Here is a 12,873-nt window from a genome sequence, read left to right on the forward strand (position 1 = left end):
TCCTGAACTCTTATGGGATCGATTTTTGTTATGACATGGCTGGGTATGATACTAGATGTGTCTTCTTGATTTGGACGTGTGACTGAGTTCAGTATCCAGCTACGACTTGAGGTTTCAATTGTGGTGGATGGTGGTTGAGATGCGTTCATTGTGTGGGTTTTCATGGAAATGGGAGAGATGGTACAAAGGGTCACATGATCTCCATATTTTCAGTGTTGGGTTGATTGAAAGTCGCAGAAGTGCAGTTATGACTTAACGAGCATGATTTGTAAAGATATGATTAGCTTTGGGAATAAATTTCAGCATCGTCAAGTGTATTATGATGGTTTGTGTGGCACGAGTGTATCTACGACAAGTAGATGGTTCAGCAATGGCAGAGTATAGATGTCAATATATGGAAACAAGTGTAAGCTCGGAAAGGATTGCTAGTTTTAACTAAGGGATAGTGACTGCGATTTAAACATTGAGGATAAGGGCATTGAAAAGAGACTTTTGGGGTAAGTGTAACGAGGTAAGATTTTCTATGGTATTTTGGTATGAGTACTTTTAGTGCTAATGGGACAGACGCGTAAGAAGATGGATCTGGATAGATTAATCTCCTCCATTAAGAAGGGAACAATTGGAATCTGACGTGCTCGTCAGGTTAAGGTTGTAAGTTGTACGAGAGTGGATTGCATATCCGGTTTTGAAAAGTTAATTTGGGTTTCGACATTTCTATATGGTATGGTTTATGGGTTCTTTCAGAAAGGTGGTTGACGGTTTTAGATTGGTAAGCAATGTTACTTGTGATGAGTGGAGACTTAAGATGTTGGACAGCTGTGGTCCTAGTCCTTCAGTAAAAGGTATGTTCATCGGTTCTTCGTGTTTAGAGGAATGATAAGGATATCATGGAATCGATAGCTAGTTGATTTGAGGATTATGTTGTAGGCATACATGGTAGAATAGACATAAGGGTTCATTCTTTGAGTTGATATGTTTGGTTACGCCGTGACCCAGTAGTTGATTAATAAAATGAATCTAGTGTTGGTCAAGTATAAAGTTTTAGTACTAAGGAATTATCGGGTGTTGCATATAATAATGAGTTAGGGTTGAAAGCCTTATGCCTATTGTGTAAGTTCGGCTAGTTCTTACTATCATTGGTGTTACTACTCAGTTGAGTTAATCGAATGAAAGGAATAATCGCGCGAACGGTTAAGGGTGTTCCGGTTCGACAAGTAAGGTATTGAAGTGGTAAATTAATGATGAGGTTTGAATTAATTCGAGTTGTAGAGAATAATTCAGAATTTGGGTTAAGGGAATTTGAGCAAAGGCACCTTGGTGGAGGTACGTAGGGACATTAATAGGACGGTGTATGTGATATGCTGGATTTAGAGAGTATTCAATTTTAGAGTTGAATGCGTTAAGGGAACTCTAGGGTGTAGAGTGTGTGACATGCTTCTATCTCTAGGATTAACTCGGTTAGTTGGCAAGACTTATGATTTTGCGATATTCTATCAAGTGGGTTCGAGAATGGTTAGACGGTGACGGTGATTATGATTTGATTGGAACTGAGAATTGAAAAGTCAAGAAAAGGTATAGTTGATCGAGAATCGGTAAGGATGAGGCACATCTTCGGAATTACTTGGGTTAGTATGGATTGTGGTGTCGTTTTCTTGCACATTTCAGGTGGGTTGTGGTTGTTGAGTACGCTCAAGGAAAGGAGTCTACAAAAATGGACTAAGTGGTATGACATAGTTTCGTGAGGTTTCGTGATCAGCGACTAGCGAGAAGCAAATTTTGAGTAAACGACATGTTAAGGCTTATGGGAAATGGCTTGTATGGTAACCAGTTAGGTAATTACGTAGCACTCTTCCATGGAGGAGTTAGTGTGATTTAAAGGAAGGATGAAAGTTTCGGAGGTTTCGTGAATCCCTATAACGTGAAGACTAGAGTTGTATTTTGGGGATGAGACTGTATTCGTGGTGGTGTGTTATGTTGTGGGTATTACTAATTGGATAGCTCGAGTGGGCAGTTTCAGAATATTAAAGGACTAGAATTAGTCACCCCAGATGGGTGATCGGATTGTGATTGGTTTCGATAAGTCAGTTCCAGTGACTATTGGTGGTATTCGGGAAGATGTGCATTTACTTCCAAGGGTCAGTTATTCAGACACTTTTAATGGTTTATGTTGGGGCTTATTAATGATTTGAGGAGGTACTATGGTCGTGAGCAGTCTTTAGAGTAGTCATTTGGTTCCTTACAGGTCTAGACTCAGCAAGGCAATCAGTGGGTATGCTTTTAGTATAGTGACTAAGCGTTTGAGAAGGTCTGAGCTATAGTTTTGGTTAAATGGGTTCAACACCAGGTTATGGAATTAACGGACTTGGAACTTCTTGAGCAAGATCAATTTTGATGGAATTGCATAGAGTTCTCAAAAAAAGTAGGGATTCTTTTCTGGTAAGAGTAAGTCATGGTTTCGGGCTTATGGTGTGTGCTCATGTGATTCTAGGATATCGTGGTGCGAAGAACGGCTTTAGAAGGCGAAAGTAAGGTTAGCGAAAGTAGAGTGTTTTATCGATTTCGAGTGGGCTATGATTGTGTCTATATCTAAATGTTCGTGTTATTTTTGAGAAATGTTGTGGGACCAATTGGTTGCGTTCAAAGGTATGGTTGAATCGAACCATAGAATTCCAGCATAAACAGTTCTTATATTCGAGGATCAGTTGTCAAAGAAATTCCAATATGGGAAATATGGGAAATTGGATCTTTGAGCTAAATTAAAGAAGTTAGATTGGTAAGGTGAACGGGCAGTGTTTTGGCGCGCTTCTTGCCGTAGAGGCTTCTAGGTAGTTATAATACAGGTTCCTTGGTTACTGTCTGCTTTTGTATTCCCCTTCTTCATTCGAGGATGAGTGATTATTTAATTTGTATCTGATGTAACGACCCGCTAGGTCGTTAGTAGCATTTTGACCATATTACCCTTACCGGGACATTTCTGAGACTAGGTGTAAGTCTAATGAAAACTTAAAGAGTTAGAATTCTAAAAACTGAGGCCTTTGATTGTATGTTGTGCATTATTTTGAAATTGGTTTTATTTTCGTTGGGGGTGACTTAGTAAATTAGACCTTCGTTCGGAAATTCTAAGCCACAGGTGAGTCCATAGCGCGTTTTTACTTATGTGTGCATGTTTGATTTATGCATGTAGGGCCTCGAATTGATGTTGGGATTTTGGGTGAAAATGTGGTGAAAAACCAGAGGTTACTAGTCGGATGCGACCACTGCAGCGGGCGGGAGGCAGCTGCAGCGAGTCCGTCACAGCGGGGCGACGGTCGCCACCACAGAGTTGGGGGAGTTAATGAGGTCCACCGCAGCGGTGGGTCAGACCGCTGTAGCGGTCGAAGGGAGACGGAAACCCAATTTTACATTACTAAATTCCAAGTCATTCACCACATAACACCAAAAACAACTCCCAAGAAAGTGAGAGGCGATTTTCTAATGTTAGGGTGAAGCGGTGGGTCAGACCGCTGCAGCGGTCGATGGGAGATAGAAACCCAATTTTATATTACTAAATTCCAAGTCATTCACCACATAACACCAAAAACCGCTCCCAAGAAAGTGAGGCGATTTTCTAAGGCTAGGGTGAAGTTATCCTTTGAGGGTAAGTCTTAACCCTTTTCGTTGTTCATTCCCTTATTATCTTTAAGTTCTTATGCTAGTTAAGTTCTTTATTAGTGAATGAAAAGACTAGAACCCTAGAATTGTTAAACCCTAGAATAATTGACTGGTTGTTGTTTAATTGTTGTTTATTTATCTAGGAGGCTGGGTAATTCGTTTGGTCTATTCTTATCTCCATTGGAGAGAATTGTAGCTACTCCAAAAGATGGTTCAAAGACTTACATATCGAAAGAGGCACCGTTATGCCTCCAAATCCAATCAACACAGGGTCATCAAAACTCCCGGTGGAAAGCTAATTTACCAGACCACTAAGAAGAGGGCTAGCGGCCCTAAATGTCTAGTTACTCGGAAGAGAATCCAAGGGATTCCACTCTTGAGACTTCTTTGAATACAAGAGATCCAGATTGCCAAGAAATCGCAGGACTATGAATCGTGCTTATGGAGGTGTGCTGTCTGGAAGTGCCGTAAGGGATAGAATTATCCGGGCCTTCTTGGTTGAAGAACAAAAAATTGTGAAGAAGGTGTTGAAGATTCCGAAGCCAAAGGAAAAACTAGCCTCAAAGTAGATAGACTAAAGTCTCTGTCAATTCTATTGTGATTTCAGATAACTTAGATTTGATTACGATGAAGACGAGTAAAAGAACATGTTAAAATGAAAGTACTAGTTTTCAAGTAGAATTTAAGCTCTAGTATGGTTTTGTGAACTCCTTATTGAAACTATTGCCTCATGACTGGAGGAGTTTGTTTCCTCTTTCCAGTTCAATGATACTTTAATGCATGATAGCTCAAGTTTACTTTACGGTAAAAAAAGGTGGGTAATCAGCTTTGAGGATAGAAAATTGGTTAATTGTATTAGGAATTGTGTATTGAGACTTAGGGCTCTAATAAAAAGAGGAACTTTGGACTAAAATCTGTTTTGAAAGGTTAGAGGTGATTAGAAACCTATAAATTGGAAAATTATGATTGTTGGGATTGAGATTATGTTAAATTTACCATTTAATGATGGTTTCACCATTCGAAAAGGGTAAAAGTAATTGGACCTTCTTCCCCAATATTGTTCCTATACGTATTAAAAGGTCTATTGCTTACTTAGCATTATATTGCTAGGCTTTGACTGTTCTGAGATGTTTCGAAAGCAGAAGGCTCGTGTGGAATAGTTCGTGGCTCCTGTTCTGCATTCAAAGTAGTTTACAGCTTAGTTTAGTTAGACTTTGATTAGCGAAATATATATATTGTATATAATTGATGGGAGAAAGCGTGATTGGGTCTTCGGACACAGTGTTTGGTTGGATTATTATCTAGGTTTGTATGATTTCTGATTATGTGGGCTTGTTGCCATTACTTTATGTACTGAAACCTAAGGGGTATTTGTTGTGATATGTGTTACACCCCGGGAAATTTCGCATTACCAAGACTGTAGGCGGCTTAGTATGAGCTCAAGGGAGAGTAAAGTTATACAAGGATTAGAGATGAAGATTATATAACCTGAGTGTAAGCATATATATATGACATTGGAAACCATATGGAGTAAATCAGTTAACACGTTACTTGATGAATAGCCCTCGTAACTGTAAGTTAAGGTGGGACCCACATGTCGAGATTTTATAAAGGACATATGAAAAGTGATATGAGTAGTGCATGGGAAGTTGAGCAAGTCTTAAGAAGGAGCCTTAAGCCAAATATGTGCATAAGCCCTCCAAAAGGATGATTTAAGGATATGTGTCACGACCCAACCCCGTAGGCCGCGACTAGTGCCCGAGCTGGACACTCGTATACACACCTGTTAGCTATAATCAGCCCATAACTAGTATAGTAAGGAACTTATATAAAAAGGCAAGACGTCGTCTCAAAACTGTCGCATATGTATATATATATCAAGACAACCTGTCTCCTGTGGAGTCACAACTACCAACCGATAACATTGTACATAAGCCGGCAAGCCTATCATAACATATGGGAACGCCCCAACTATATATACGCAAGCCGACAAGGCTGCCACTACATACAGCATCCCAAAGTACATACATACGCAAGCCGACAAGGCTGCCACTACGAATGGGAACGTCCCAAAACATAAGTCACACATACACAACTGTACAACAACTATATACAAACCCACACATATGTCTACAGACCTCTAAGAGTAACAACAGTGTCATATGACGGGACAGGGCCCCGCCGTACCCCTGGATAAACATATACATATATCAGAAGATCTATGCCAAAAGTCTAGGCTCCGGGACAAGGGAGCACTCCAAGATAGCTGGATAGAAATCCTAAGCTGGCGGATCACCGAAGCGAGTATCTGTACCTGCGGGCATGAAACGCAGCCCCCCGAAGAAAGGGGGTCAGTACGGAATATGTACTGAGCATGTAAAGCATGAAATATAGTAAACAGGATCATACTGAAATAAGGAGTGTAGAAAACTAGTACAATAACCAGAAAACCACAAGGCTTACCTTTGAAACATAAATCATATGTGTCAATATCATACCCAACTCGTTATGGGACTTAGTGACATAGTTGGATAACCATCATGTACATATGCATATATAACGTGTCCCGGCCCTCTAGCGAGGGACTCGATAAATAAAATCATCAAATACATATACATATAATGTGTCCCGGCCCTCAGTGAGGGCTCGGTGAATAAAATCATCATATGCCATCTTGCCATCCCATCCCCGTATCATCGTATCATCATGTCATCGTATCATCATATACATATACATATAACGTGTCCCGGCCCTCTAGTGAGGGACTCGGTGAATAATGCAGTGGAGCTGTGCACGAAAACATGTCCTGGCCCGGGACTCAGTGAAAGATGCAACAGTATGCACGAGCAGAGTAGTGAGTAACCATATGCATATAAATCATCTTTTGAGACTCAATAGATAAGTAGACTAATCAACGCTCGAGTATCAGGATAATAGTCACACTCAGTACTCTTTGAATATCACTACGAACTATGTCAAATAACGTCTCAGGGATCATAGACATGTATCAAGTCAATCCGAGGCAGCTTATGAAAGTTATGGTCATTAGACAATATAGAGTTTTCGGAATAGAAACTTTCATGAATCATTTACTATCCGATCATATAGAAAGCTCGAGGGTAGTAGCTCGACTATTTTAAGAATTCTAATATCAAGAAGTGAAAAAGAATCATAATACATGCTCGGAACTTATGAATAGAATTACCCCAAAGCTCATATCATTTCATACTTACGTCTAGGACATGCCAAAAGAAAGAAAGGATAGGCTTTACATACCTTTAGGGTTTACTCGCAATACAACACATATACGCTGCCCAATAGTACCTCAACCTATATTAAGACGTCAAGAACTACGATTAAACTATGAAGAAATTCAAAACGTATCCTAACGTTAGTAACTCCTTTCCAGATAATTAGACGACGTTTCGCTTCTATCCAAACCAACTACTTACAACCATGCCAACATTACTAATCATGCATTCAAGTGTCAACCCGAGGCTATTCAAACATGACTCGAGGACATTAAGGCGGCCCGTACAATACTCCAAAACAGCCCAACCAACATACAATACAACCTATAATTTTCCAAGTTCAACAAGAACAACAACAACACATTCCTTCCTTCCAATTTCACAAACTATACCAACAACCACACGTTAACAACATCATTTATATAAGTGCAAGAAACTATATTAACAACATATTAGCTTCTACAACAGCCTACAAACAATTACAACTCAACTTGAATCATTAAACCTTCATTCTCACCATAAAATCCATAACAACAACAACCAAAATATCAAGTAAATCAATTCACCATTTCACACAAACCCCTACACGACCTCAACATCTACATACATAATCCCATGATTTCTATTCATTTCTACATACTACAACACGTTCAAACCATCCACAACACATGCAAAAGGAGATTAAACCTTACCTTAACACTTGACTCCTCAACTTGGCTAGAATTTGTGCCTTGAATTTAATACTTGTTCTTCTTATCTAGGATCAATCCACGTTGTTGTACACCTTCCAAGGGATTGAAATACTTGAAAGAAAATTATTTGGATCAAGATCATAAACTTGCAAGAAATCAGCCATGGCCGTGGGCTTTCAAGAACTTCCATGGCATGTTTATGGTTTCTTTTTCAACTAAGACATGAAGATAAATAGGTAGAACACTTTAGGACTTGATTGGCCATGGAAATCATTATTTTTCTCAAGATCACCCATGGCCGTGAGTTGCCATGGCTGAGTTCTCTCCCTTGAATTCCATTTTGTGGATGAAAAAAAATGAATGGCTAGTCATATTTTCTATTTATATATGACCTCCATAGTGGTGACACATGTCCAACCCTTGACATGTGTCCCATTATCCTTCATGGACCAATCATATCCATCCATGTGTTGTGGGGCCCACTTAATGGTCTAATTAGGCTAATTAATTATAATTAATCAGTAATCCCACTTAATAATTTAATCATGGTTAAATTAATCCCTAATCTCCATTAATATTTCCATGCCAAATAAAATTTATAAGCAACTTGTGCATTAAAACAAAATCGGAGGTTAAACGTCGCTACCTCGTATCCCAAAATAGTTTTGTCCTTAACTTGTCACGATTGGCTTAAAATATCCCAATGTACAAAAATACGAGATATAACAATATGTTTTCGGATGATCTGACTTGGAGGGGCCAAAACGCTATTATAAGTTTGGAATTTGGAAACACACCAAAAATTAAAGTTGTAGATAATTGAAAGAGCTTTCCAACCATAGGTCGTGGGCCCTCATACAATAGCGGGATCAAGAGTTATGGCCATTTTAAGATAAAGACTCCAAGCTGCCAAATGGCTTCCGCGGGTCCCACTTGAGAAGGTCGGTGGAACCGACTTAGGAGGGGTATAAATACCCCCATTAACTCCATTTTTTCAGCATTTTTACATTCTCAATAGTCCTAGAAACTTTCCAACACAACCCCCAAACATTTATAGCCCATTAAATCAAGAATTTAACAAGATTACACTAAACTAGTCCATGAAAGGTGATTGTTCTTGCTTCTACTTGATGTTGTGGTAAGTTTGGCGTTGAAGAAAGTTGGAGTGGCTGAGCTTCTTCAAGTACAAGGTATGTTCTTCATCCTATCTCTTATGTTGAGTTGATTTGAAGGTTTAGCAAGTCTTAAAATTGAAAATAGTTATGGAGGGAAGGTCATAAAGTGTTGTGTTGTAGTTGTTATGTTTATGGACTGTTTTGAGCATGTTGTGGCCGTGTGGCTGGGATGATTTACATGTATAGAAATGGTATCTAATGTTGTTGGTGTGTTGATGAGATTATGCTCCTTGATTGGGAAGAAAGGAAGTTTATATTGTTGTTGTATGTTGAACAACATCATGTGGGGTGTTTATGGAATATATTGGTATGGATAATAGTGTTGTTGATGTTGGTATGGTTGTTGTTGCTGATTGTTGCTGAATTGTAATTTTGGGCTAGGCATATAAACAGAGGAGATCTTATTTGAAATTTCGGCAGATTCTAGAAAGATTTATTTGAAGGCTTAGGATAAGTATATAACAATGGGCCTAATCATAGTATGAATGATCTTATATGTAGAATTGTAAGCTCGGACGAATAAACATAGGTAGTTGGTGGCTGAACAGGTATGTTAAGGCTCGTCCTTTCTTTCAAAGACATGATTCCTGTGGTATGATCTCATAAATGTTTCCGTAACCTTCTTGTTTTCAAAAGCTAAAAGTCCATGGTTCTTAAAGCTTCTCATGATGTCGAGGATAAGAATGATTTTATGATGGTGACAACGATAATGATGAATTTGTGTTTTAAGAACTCAAGTTTATGATTTCAAAGCGAATATGAGAATGTGAAATAACTTCTAGATTTTCTCAATTTTATTCATTGATGATGACTCTACTTCTAAAGGCTCCAAGGTGTATATAAAATTATCCCTTCCTTCCTTTTGGCATGAATTACATAAAACGAGCGAACGATGAGCATACATGACTCCAATAAACTCGAGTTCTCTATGGTACTTGACATGACAGTTGTCTTTAATTCTCAAGTGTTGGTTCATCCTAATTATTCTATTGAGTCTCAAATGATGATTCAGTTTGTACATGATTGTTCCTAATATTCTATTCGTGCACATTGTTATGGCCTCACTTCACCGAGTCCCTCACTAGAGGGCCGGGTACGTATTCGTGCATATTGTTAATGTATCACTTCACCGAGTCCGGGCCCGGCCCTCTAGTGAGGGACTCGGTGAAAAATGCAATGAAACTGTGCACGAATACGTGTATATATATATATTATCGAGTCCCATAATGGGCCGGGTACGTTATATATTTTATCGAGTCCCATAATGGGCCGGGTACGCTATATATTTCACCGAGTCCCATAATGGGTGGGGTACGGTATATATGTATATGACTTCATTCACCGAGTCCTATAATGGGCCGGGTACGGTATATTATATGTACGCGTGACTCTCGTCTCATAAGCACGGATGCATTGGTATCTTTGATTATCATACTCGTCTCCTTTCATCTTTTACTCGGTGGCATGATCTTCTTTATTGTACTTAATGCTTTACATACTCATTACATTTTTAAATGCGACCCCCTTTCTTCGGAAATTGCGTTTCATCCGTACGTAGTACGGACACTCGGTTGGTGATCCTTCGACCTATGACTTCTACTCGAGTCTTGGAGAGCTCCATTGTTCCGGAGCTTGAGTCATTTTATTCTGAATCCTTTTGACATAGACTTATGCATATTCGGGGGTACGGCGGGGCCCTGACCCATCATATGTCACTATTATACTCTTAGAGGTCTGTAAACATATGTGGGTTGTGTATATGGTTTGGTCAGCTATACAGATGTAGATCGTTTTGGACATTCCTGCGTACAGGGGCAGCCTTGTCGACTTGCATATTTTGTTATGTATGGTTAACTGTGACTCCTCAGGAGACAGGTTCATTCTAATATATGGCATTATGAGTCTACAATATGCTTTTACAGATTTTCACATTGTCCTTAGTATCAGTCTAACTATATCTAACAGGTTTGTATACAAGTGTCCAAATCGAGCACTAGTCATGGCCCATCGGTTTGGGTCGTGACAATATGAGATGGAAAGAGTCAGTATATACTCTTCTTGTTGATTGAGATGGTTGCATATCCTTGCTTTTGCTACGTGATTTATTTGAGTCTTGTTATGACTTGTGGCATGGTGCCTTGTATTTTGACCTTGATATTATAGTTTGATCATGTTCCATATGGATTGTTGAATTGGAAATACGTTGAGATTCATATTGTGATCAAATAATAAGATTAGACTTGAATTGGATGTGTACTTGTGATAAGGCACGAATGAGATCTTGATTATGATTTACTGATGGTAACAATATTATGCAAGATTTGATACAACTTCATAGCATATTCATTTACATTCATTGATGATTTCTCATCCTGCATTCATACATGATGGAAATGGTCCGGAAATGATTGATGAAAGACTTATGGCAACTATGAATGAAAATGGAACACTTTGGTGATACAAGACTATAACGACCCACGACTAGTTCGACCCCATTGACCCTATCAATTTCGAGGCCACGAGCGCGTTTGTAGTGCGATTTTATGTATGTCTGCATATTTGTTTTGCATGTATAGGGTCTCGGGTGATAATCGGATTTCGGGGTGGAAATAGTGAAACTTGGATGATTTTGCTGGTGTCTGATGTTCACTGAAGCGGCACCAAGTCTTATTTGCAGCGATACCGCTACAGTAGTGGGCAAGCTGCTATTGCGGGTTATAAAATTTCCTTTAGGCCGCTATAGCGGCAGGTATCTCGCTGCAAGGGGTCCGTTGTATCGGATTGCTGACCGCTGCAGCGGGTGACAGGCTGAGTTGAGTATAAGGTCCTAAGTTAAAATCCTTAATTGCCTCATAACCTCATACTGGGTTTTAAGGATATTTTGAGAGCTATTTAAGGTTTCTTGGTAGATTCTTCTCAATGGTAAGTGATTCCACCCTTTTACTTCATTAAATTCTTATAATCTACCCTAGCTAATCTCCATTAAATGCTAGAATTCTTTAGAACTTGAAGAACAAAATGGGGTTTTTTATGGTTTCTTCTCCAAATGGGTTTTAGTCTTCCAAACTGAGAATCATTGTGGGTTTAGCTTCCTTAAGCATGAATCACCCATTACTTGTTGATGAATTAGAGAGGGTTTTTGGGTTTCTTTCTTGAAAAAGTTGTTAATTATAAAACCTTGATTTGTTGGTGTATTAAGCTTGATTAAGTATGGAATTGATGAGTAGTAGCTATCTAAACATGATTCCTTCATTATTATTGACCAATTTGTGAAATTTGGCTTAAAGAAAAAAAAAATAGTTGACTCAAAGTTGAATTTGGGTTTTGGGAGTTGACTTGGTAAACGAGAACTCCATTGAGAATTCTGAGGCCACGACTGCGTTCGTAGCACGATTTTACGCATGTCTGCATATTTGTTTTGTATCTGTAAGGTCTCGGGTGATAGTCGAATTTCGGGGTGGGAGTAGTGAAACTTGGTTGATTTCTTGGTGTCGATGTTTTTGCGGCGGCACCACTCTATAAGTGGGTGAGCATTGTTTATTTGGTTATACGATTTCCTTTAGGCTGGCAGCTTGTGGGAATCTCGGCTGCGGGTCCGCTATAAGCATCTTCTTGACTTTTCTGCCATGGGTGATGTTGAGTTGACTATAAATCCTTAAGTTAAAACCCTTAATTGCCTCATAACCTCATACTCAGTTCTAAGGATATTTTAAGAGCTTTTCAAGGTTTCTTGGCAGATTCTTCTCATTGGTAAGTGATTGTACCCTTTTACTTCATTAAATTCTCATAATCTACCTTAGCTAACCTCCATTAAATGCTAGAATTCTTTAGAACTTGAAGAATAAAATGGGGTCTTTTTATGGTTTCTACTCTAAATGGGTTTTAGTCTTCCAAAGTGAGAATCATTGTGGGTTTAGCTTCCTTAAGCATGAAAGTTTTTGAGATAATGATTCATAACTTGAATCACTCATTACTTATTGATGAATTGGAGAGGGTTTTTGGGTTTTTTTATTGAATAAGTTGTTAATTATAAAACCTTGATTTGTTGGTGGATTAAGGTTGGTTAAGTATGGAATTGATGAGTAGTAGCTATATAAACATGAT

At 38.9% G+C, this 12,873-nt stretch overlaps 1 pseudogene; it reads left to right on the plus strand.

Moving 5' to 3' along the window:
- The first annotated feature begins 3,813 nt into the window (after nt 1–3,813).
- LOC132039993 (large ribosomal subunit protein eL34-like) lies at nt 3,814–4,226 on the plus strand (annotated as a pseudogene).
- Nucleotides 4,227–12,873: the final 8,647 nt, after the last annotated feature.

Source organism: Lycium ferocissimum, chromosome 12 (genome assembly GCF_029784015.1).
Source record: "Lycium ferocissimum isolate CSIRO_LF1 chromosome 12, AGI_CSIRO_Lferr_CH_V1, whole genome shotgun sequence".
Lineage (NCBI taxonomy): Eukaryota > Viridiplantae > Streptophyta > Magnoliopsida > Solanales > Solanaceae > Lycium > Lycium ferocissimum.